This window comes from Cebus imitator, unplaced genomic scaffold (assembly GCF_001604975.1).
Source record: "Cebus imitator isolate Cc_AM_T3 unplaced genomic scaffold, Cebus_imitator-1.0 Scaffold406, whole genome shotgun sequence".
Classification (NCBI taxonomy): Eukaryota; Metazoa; Chordata; class Mammalia; order Primates; family Cebidae; genus Cebus; species Cebus imitator.
The window spans coordinates 842591-851194 of NW_016107721.1; the positions used below are offsets into that span (position 1 = coordinate 842591).

At 46.4% G+C, this 8604-nt stretch overlaps 1 pseudogene; it reads right to left on the reverse strand.

The window, feature by feature from the left end:
- The window catches only part of LOC108289565, a 13023-nt pseudogene extending 5035 nt beyond the window's left edge, over window positions 1-7988 (reverse strand).
- Window positions 7989-8604: the final 616 nt, after the last annotated feature.

Here is an 8604-nt window from a genome sequence, read left to right on the forward strand (position 1 = left end):
CTGGGCATGGTGGCGCGTGCCTGTAATCCCAGCTACTCAGGAGGCTGAGGCAGGAGAATTGCCTGAACCCAGGAGGCGGAGGTTGCAGTGAGCTGAGATCGCGCTGTTGCACTCCAGCCTGGGTAACAAGAGTGAAACTCCATCTCAAAAAAAAAAAAAATTTTTTTTTTCTCTTTTAAGAGATGAGGTCTTGCTCTTGTTGCCCAGGCTGGAGTGCAGTGGCTATTCACAGGCGTGATCCCGCTACTGATCAGCATGGGAGTTCTGACCTGCTCGGTTTCCTACCTGGGCTGGTTCCCTCCTCTTTAGGCAACCTGGTGGTCCCTCGCTCCCGGGAGGTCACCATATTGATGCCGAACTTAGTGCAGACACCTGATCGGCATAGCGCACTACAGCCCAGAACTCCTGGACTCAAGAGATCCTCCCACCTCAGCCTCCTGAGTAGCTGGGACTACAGGCACGTGCCACTGTGCCCAGCTCAGCTAATTTCTTATTTAGGGAAAATTTTTTAGAGACAAGTCTTGCTCTGTTGCCTAGGCTGGTCTTGAACTCCCAGCCTCAAGTGACTCTCCTACCTCAGCTTCCTGAGTAGCTGGGATTACAAATGCAAGCCACCGCACCCGGCCTTGTTCATTTTTTATATGTTCCACAGTATTAGTTCATTTTTATGCTACTGATAAAAACATACCCCAGACCAGGAAGAAAAGGAGGTTTAATTTGACTCACAGTTCTGGGGAGGTCTCATAATCATGGTGGAGAGCGAAAGGCTCTTTTTACATGGCAGCAGCAAGAGAGAATGAGGAAGAAGTATATGTGGAAACCCCTGATAAACCCATGAGATCTTGTAAGACTTATTCACTATCATGAGAATAGCATGGAAAAGAACTGCCCCCATGATTCAATTATCTCCCCCTGGGTCCCTCCCACAACACATGGAAATACTGGGAGGTACAGCTGAAGTTGACATTTGAATGGGGACACAGCCACACTAGATCACACACAGTTTGGGAGAAGGATACTTAATAAGGGAGGGCCCAACGTACAAAAAACTGCGACATCTGGTTGCCATCAGCTCCTCCACCGGAGCCCCAGCGTGGGAATCAGTGGAGCCAGGCAGTCCTGAGTTCAAGTCAGTCCTACCCTTGCAGTTGTTTGTGAGACTTACATCACTCGATTTCACAAAATGCCAAATTCTTTGCTGTTCAGATGGGGACAGTCAAGCTTATGGGTAGTTGTGGGTGTCAGATGAATGTTTGTGAAAGATCTGGCATCACAATGATTATTTTAATGAATTTTATCCAGATGCTGTTAGATAAAAGGTTGCAGCTAACAATTAACTTTGAATTTTCCTAGCTACTTTGGGGGCAGTGCTGCTCTTCAGTGTGGAGGCTCCCCTTAGTGTCACCATGGTAGGCAGTGGGGTCAGCCCATCCATAATTACACTCAAAACCAGAGGCAGCAGCACCTGAGGGCCTCTAACTTGGCCTTTCCTCCTCCTGCTTCTACTGAGCTCTGCCTATGAGCCCAGAGGCTTCTCAAACACCTCTCCTCACAACACTGAGAAAAAGGGCGCCTGCCTAGAAGTAATACAGCCTGTGTTTCCTCTGGTTTGCTTGTTTGTTTTTTGAGACGGAGTCTCATTCTGTTGCCCGGGCTGGAGTACAGTGGCGTGACCTTGGCTCACTGCAACCTCTGCCTTCTGGGTTCAAGCGATTCTACTGCCTCAGCCTCCCCAGTAGCTGGGATTATAGGCACACACCACTACGCTTAGCTAATTTTTTTTTTTTGTATTTTTAATAGATATGGGGTTTCACCATGTTAGCCAGGCTGGTCTCCAACTCCTGACCTAGTGATTCACCCGCCTTGGCTTCCCAAAGTGCTGGGATTACAGGCATGAGCCACTGTGCCCAACTTTCTTTTTTTCTTTTTTAATGAAAGTATATTGTTCTGTTGCCCAGGCTGGAATGCAGTAGCACAATCACAGCTTACCACAGCCTCCATCTCCCGGGCTCAAGTGATCCTCCCATCTCATTCAGTAGCTGGGACAACAGGCATGTATCACCACACCCAACTAATTTTTTATTTTTTGCAAAGACAGGATCTCACCATGTTACCAGGCATGTCTCAAACTCCTGAGCTCAAGTAAACCTCCTGCTTCAGCCTCCCAAAGTGCTAGGGTTACAGGCATGAGCCACTGCCCACTGTGCCTGGCACAACCTGGGTTCTGATTCACTGCCACAATAGAACTTGGGTTTGAACATTTCTATTGCCCCTCTCAGTTTCAAAATCCCAGAAGAGGGGAAGATTTTAAAATATTTAATAGTGTTATTTTTATGTTAGAAGTAATGCAGATTCAGGATTTAAAAAAGAAAAACCTACCTCAAATAGTATAGAATGCTGAAGCTGAGTCACTTGACTTCTCTGGCCTTAGTTTGCTAATCTATAAATGGAAGGTAATCGTAATACCTTCCTCTTAGGGTTATTATGCAGATTAATTGGAGGATAGGAAAGGCATTTGGTGCAATGCCTGGCAGAGAACAAGCATCTGATATATGTTAGCGATGATCATTATAGGCATTTTCATCCAGAGATGACTTAGAGTCTCTTTCCAAAAATAAGCCACGTTTACAAGAAAATGCATTTACACACAGCAGAGAGATGTTATACTTAATGCTCTGCAACTTGCCATTTTCACTTAACAATAATCTTGAGCATGTTAATGCCTATTAATTCCCCACACTTAAAATGACTGGGTAGTATTTTGTTGAATGGATGTACCGTAATTTATATAAGCAAAAGAGAACATTTAAAATATATAATTACATATTTGCTCAGAGGTTTTATATTTGAAAATGCAGGGAAACAACCATTTGAATAACTCAAAACACATTTTCAAAATTTACAAATGTTACAAACTTGACCCACGTTGTGTACAAACAGTGCTGCTGAGAGACAGACTGGAACCTCGAATCAAAAGCACTATGGGTCAAAATGGACAGGTCTAATGGGGCAGGTTAAAAGCAGTATGAGTTACTATACTTATTCCAGATCCATTTGGAACAGAATGGAACACTAAAGGAGGTGTAATAGTTGTTTGTTCAAGCTCTTAATTACAATATAAAGGGACCAGTGATTTCGCTATTATATTTTCCAACTGGCATCCCAGCACCTCAAATTCAATCGGTGTCCTGCTGTGCAGAGGTATTTTGAAATGTGCCAAGTCTTAATTGAAGTGGAAGTGTGTGAAAGAGAGTTAATACCAGGAGCAACAGGGAGTCGAATTTATGGAGGTAAACTGTTGCTAGCTCTGCATTTCCACTCCTTTTGGCTGCTGGGGCCAGAGGATATTCTGACTGTAGACTGGATGGTTGGGAGCTGAGCTGTACTGGGTCACAGGTACAGCTCTGGCAATTCTGCCAGGCTTTGGGTTTCCACAAAGAGGCATGCTATAGGACCCAGGGGCCTAGACCAGATAGCACCTGGCATGCCTTCCATCAGTTACTTTGATGCCTGCTGGATGCACCAGATACTGTGCTGGGACCTAGAGGTACAATGGACAACAGGAGACTGGTGGAGCTTAGATTCTAGCTGGGGAGACTGATACAAACAAGCAAGCAAACAAAATAGACAGCACTTATGTATGATTCCATTTTGACACTGCTATAAAGACACTACCTGAGACTGGGTAATTTACAAACAAAAGAGTTCAACTGACTCATAGTTCCGAATGGCCAGGGAGGCCTCAGGAAACTGACAATCATGGCAGAAAGTGAAGGCAGAAGCAGACATGTCTTACTATGGCAGAACAGGAGAAAGAGAGAGCTCAGGGGAAACTGCCACTTTTAAAACCATTAGATCTCATGAGAACTCCCTCAGTATCAGGGGAATAGCATGGTGGGAACCTCGGCCGTGATCCAATCACCTCCCACCAGGTTCCTCCCTTGACACGTGAGAATTACAGTTTGAGATGAGATTTGGGTAGCCAAACCATATCAGCTTATAATTAGCACCGTGAAAGAAATAAACAGTGACGAAATAGAGAGCAATGAGGGGAATCCACTTTTCAAAGGAGATGAGGAAGGTGACCCTTGAGTGGTGACTTGATAGGTGAGAACAGCCCAGCTCCAGGAATAGGAAAGTGGAAAGAACAAGGGCAAAGGCCCTGGGGTGGGAAAGAGCTTGGTATATTTGATGAACTGGAAAAAGCCCAGGAGGCTGAATCAGAGTGAGGAAGAGGAAAAGAAACTAAGCCAATAGGCCATATCCTGCAGGGTTGTATAGGCCACAGCAAGGAGTTTGGATTTCATTCTGAATGCTATTGGAGGCCACAGAAGACATTAAGAAAACAGTGGCATAGACTGATTCCTATCTTTTCAAAAAGATCACCTGACTGCTGTGTGGAGAATGCATTGAAAGGAGGGAGGCCGATGGAGAAGGCTGCAGTTTCCCTGGCAAATGATGATACTGGCGGCAGCAGCGGCTGCAGCCGCAGATGTACAGCTGTTATCAGTCCCCTCCAGCAGGCCAGAGCCTGCTGTAGGCTCCAGAACACAAAGGTTCTCCAGGGGTTCTGCAACTGGCCAGTGCAGGAGCAAATGTCTGGTGCAATACGGGTTATGAGACACGTTAAGAGAGATGCCTCTCTCACTGGGGAGACCAAACACCCCCACATGATGAATTAAATATAAAATGCTAGGCCTCAGGCATTGGTAACCAAGGGCACTAGAGTTAGAGGAAGCAGAGATGATTTGTCATCACTGTCGACACCTGTCTTCGGAACCCTCGGCAAAACTATGAACTCTGTATATCACCTGGTATAGGAAAGGTCTTACCACCTTTCTTTTCCCCAGCCAGGAATACAGACCGACGCCCATCTCCCACACTGAATATACCCAGATCCCTTTGGCAGCCTTAGCTACCTGCAACACACATCTGTTTGTTTGTTTGTTTGTTTGTTGTTTGTTTGTTTTGAAACGAAGTCTGGCTCTCTCACCCAGGCTAGAGTGCAGGGGCGCAATCTCGGCTCACTGCAACTCTACCTCCCAGGTTCAAGCAATCCTCCTGCCTCAGCCTCCTGAGTAGCTGGGATTACAGGTGGCAGGTGCCTGTAATCCCAGCTACCATACCCAGATGATTTTTGTATTCTTAGTAGAGACCAGGTTTCACCATGTTGGCCAGGCTCGAGACCACCAGGCTGGTCTGGAACTCCTGACCTCAAGTGACTTGCCCACCTTGGCCTCCCAAAGTGCTGCGATTACAGGCATGAGCAACCTCGTCTGGCCTACAACTGCTTTTTAAAGAGGTGCCACAACACAAATGGATTTTTTTTTTTTTTTTTTAAACAGAGTCTCCCTCTGTTGCCCAGGCTGGAATGCAGTGGCGCGATCTCTGCTCATTGCAACCTCCACCTCCCAGGTTTAAGCGATTCTCCCACCTCAGCCTCCCAAGTAGCTGAGATTACAGGCACGTGCCACCATACCTGGATAATTTTTGTATTTTTAGTAGAGATGGGGTTTCACCATGTTGGCCAGGCTGGTCTTGAACTCCTAACCTCAGATGATCCGCCCACCTTGGCCTCCCAAAGTGCTAGGATTACAGGTGTGAGCCCCTTCGCCCAGCCCCAAATGGATTTTTAATGTTTGGCCTATAGTAGAAGAGATATTTATGGTCCAGCTCTACCTGGTGATTTTTGCCAGCAACCCTCTGATGCTGGTGTACAGAAAGTCTACATCACAGGCTTGGGACTAAACAAGTGCTATGTAAATCCAGAGAAGGCAAATCCCTGAGCAAAACCTTTAAGAAAGGCAGGCCTGGGGCTAAGCTTTGACAGGTTTTAAAAGCTGGATTTGAGGATGAGGGCATCCAACACATGAAAAACAAACAAACCACTCAGGAGTGCTCAGGAAACAGTACTGGACCAACCTAGATGGAGTAAGAAGCATATGTCTTTCACAAGGGGAAAAGGGGCAGGGCTGTGGTACTAATAAAAATAAGACATCATAAATGTCAATGTGATTATTTGAAATGTAGATGGTTGGGGGCACCAGCACGGTGGCTTGTGCCAATAATCTCAGCACTTTGGGACACTAAGTCAGGAGAATCCCTTGAGCCTGTTCAAGATCAGTGTTGGCAACATAGCAAGACCCTGTCTCTACAAAGAATTTTTTAAAATTAGGCAGGCATGGTGCATGTGCCTGTAATCCCAGCTACTTGGGAGGCTGAGGTTGGAGGATTGACTGAGACTGCAGTGAGCCACGATTGTGTCACTGCATTTCAGACTGGGGAACAGAGTAGGACCCTGTCTCAAAAAAAAAAAAAAAAAAAAAAAAAAGGCTGGGTGTTGTGGCTCACGCCTGTAATCCCAATATTTTGGGAGGCAGAGGCAGGCGGATCATTTGAGGTCAGGAGTTTGAGACCAGCCTGGCCAACATGGTGAAACCCCATCTCTATTAAAAATACGAGAAAAATTAGCTAGGCATGGTAGTGGGCACCGGTAATCCCAGCTACTCAGGAGGCTGAGGCAGGAGAATTGCTTGAACCAGGAGGTGAAGGTTGTAGTGAGCCCAGATTGTGCCACTGCACTACAGCCTGGGTGATAGAGTGAGACTCTCTCTCTCTCTGTGTGTGTGTGTGTGTGTGTGTGTTGGGTGGGGAGCCATTCCACTGTTAAGCAGAATGTCTCTCTGATTGCTCTGAAGACCTTCTCTTTGTCTTTGGTGTTCTGCAGCTTTACTATATTGCCCTGGGTGTGGATTTCTTTTTATCTATTTTACCTAGTATGTATTTTGCTTCCTATTGTTATGGGCTGAAATGTGAATTGTGTCCCCCTGCCACCACCAATTCACTTACTGAAGTCCTGACCCCCATTGCCTCAGAATGTGGCTGTATTTGGAGATAGAGTTTTTAAAGATTAGATTAATTAGACTGGCAATTAGTAATTAGATTAAATGAGGTCAGTAGGGTGAGTCCTAATCCAATATGGCTGGTGTCCTTATAGAAAAAGATTAAGACACAGACGTACATAGACCTACACTAAAGGCGTGTACATTTTAGTCCCAGCTGCTTGGGAGGCTTGAACCCAGGAGGCAGATGCTGCACTGAGCCGAAATTGTTCCATTGTATTCCAGCCTGGGTGACAAGAGTGAAACTCGATCTCCAAAAGGAAAAAAAAAAAAAGAAATGCCCATATTCTACCTCTGGCCTACCACATCTATCTAGACGTAGTTCCAAAGCAGGCAGTGGAGGGTAAATGGAAGAACAGCCAAGGAATTGAGTGTTCCTCTAAACGCCATTAGAGAGAGTGGATAGGCTAGGCTGGACCCACAGCTGCCCTCTGTGCCTGAGTTGATCTCAGATGCTGCCTCTGTGATATGGGACAAGTCAGTTTCACAGGGACCCATTATCATCTGGAAGAATGGATTCGGAGAACAAGAGCAAGACAGCTCCTAGGAGCCAGGGCAGAGCAGGTCTCAGGAGGAGGAGGACAGGCAGGATGGTCGCATGCTCTCTAGTGAGGGTGTCAGCTGCTTCAGTGCTCCTGCAAGGTGGCATCAGGGATCCAGGGAGGAGAGGCACACCCTTATACAGGCCTCTTTTACTCAGTAACTGTCCGGTGGCCAGTGTAGCCCACTTCAGAGAAGCTCCCCTTAACTTGGGGGTGAAATCAGGCGTGGGGTGGGAGGAGGACAGGATGAGGCCCTGTATTCCTCCTGGAGGACAGCCTGCTTCAAACAAGGCAGTTCCCATTTAACATTTTAAAAATAAACACAGTTCCTGAAGCCTAATACATGTTCCTTTGCTTCCTTTCCCTTCCCCTCAAGGAGCCTACCTTCTCTAGGATGAAGAGCTTATCCAAACCATTTGATCACCACGGGTGCCTTTTATTCCCCAAGGGGCCAGCAGGCTGGAAGCTGTCTCCTTAGGGACAGAGCTCCCTCTGCTGGCTCACCAGCCGCAGCCTTCAGGATGCGGAACAGAACCCTTCCCATCGCAACACAGACTTCAAATAAGCGTCATAATAACCTGTGACAATCTGCTTCTCATAGAGGACAACTGTCCGTCGATATGTAGATTAATAGTGGTAATATGAAGTATGGCAAAGGCTCCAGAGTCAGCCAGGGCCCTGTGCAGCAGTGACCTTTGGCGTGCTTCTTAATTTCCCTGAGCCTCAGTCTTCGCATCTTTAAAGTGGATATAATGGATCCGTGTATCAGTCAGGGTCTAGTGAGGAAAACAGAAATTATGGTACAGATGCTCCTCTGCTTATGATGGGTCACCTCCCGAAAAACCCATTGAACACTGGAAATATCCTATGTAGGAATTCAACTTGCAATATTTTTGACTGGGTTTATCCCATGTAACTCCATTGTAAATTGAGGCATCTCCTGAATGCTATTGCTTTTGCACCATTTGCAAAGTTGAAGAATCATAAGTGGGTCACTGTGTGTAATTGTGTTTTTGGTTTGTTTTGCTTTGTTCTTTGGAGACGGAGTACAGTGGCATGATCTTGGCTCACTGCAACCTCCACCTCCCGGGTTCAAGTGATTCTTGTGCCTCCGCTTCCCGAGTAGCTGGGATTACTGGCATGTGCCACCGCACCCAGCT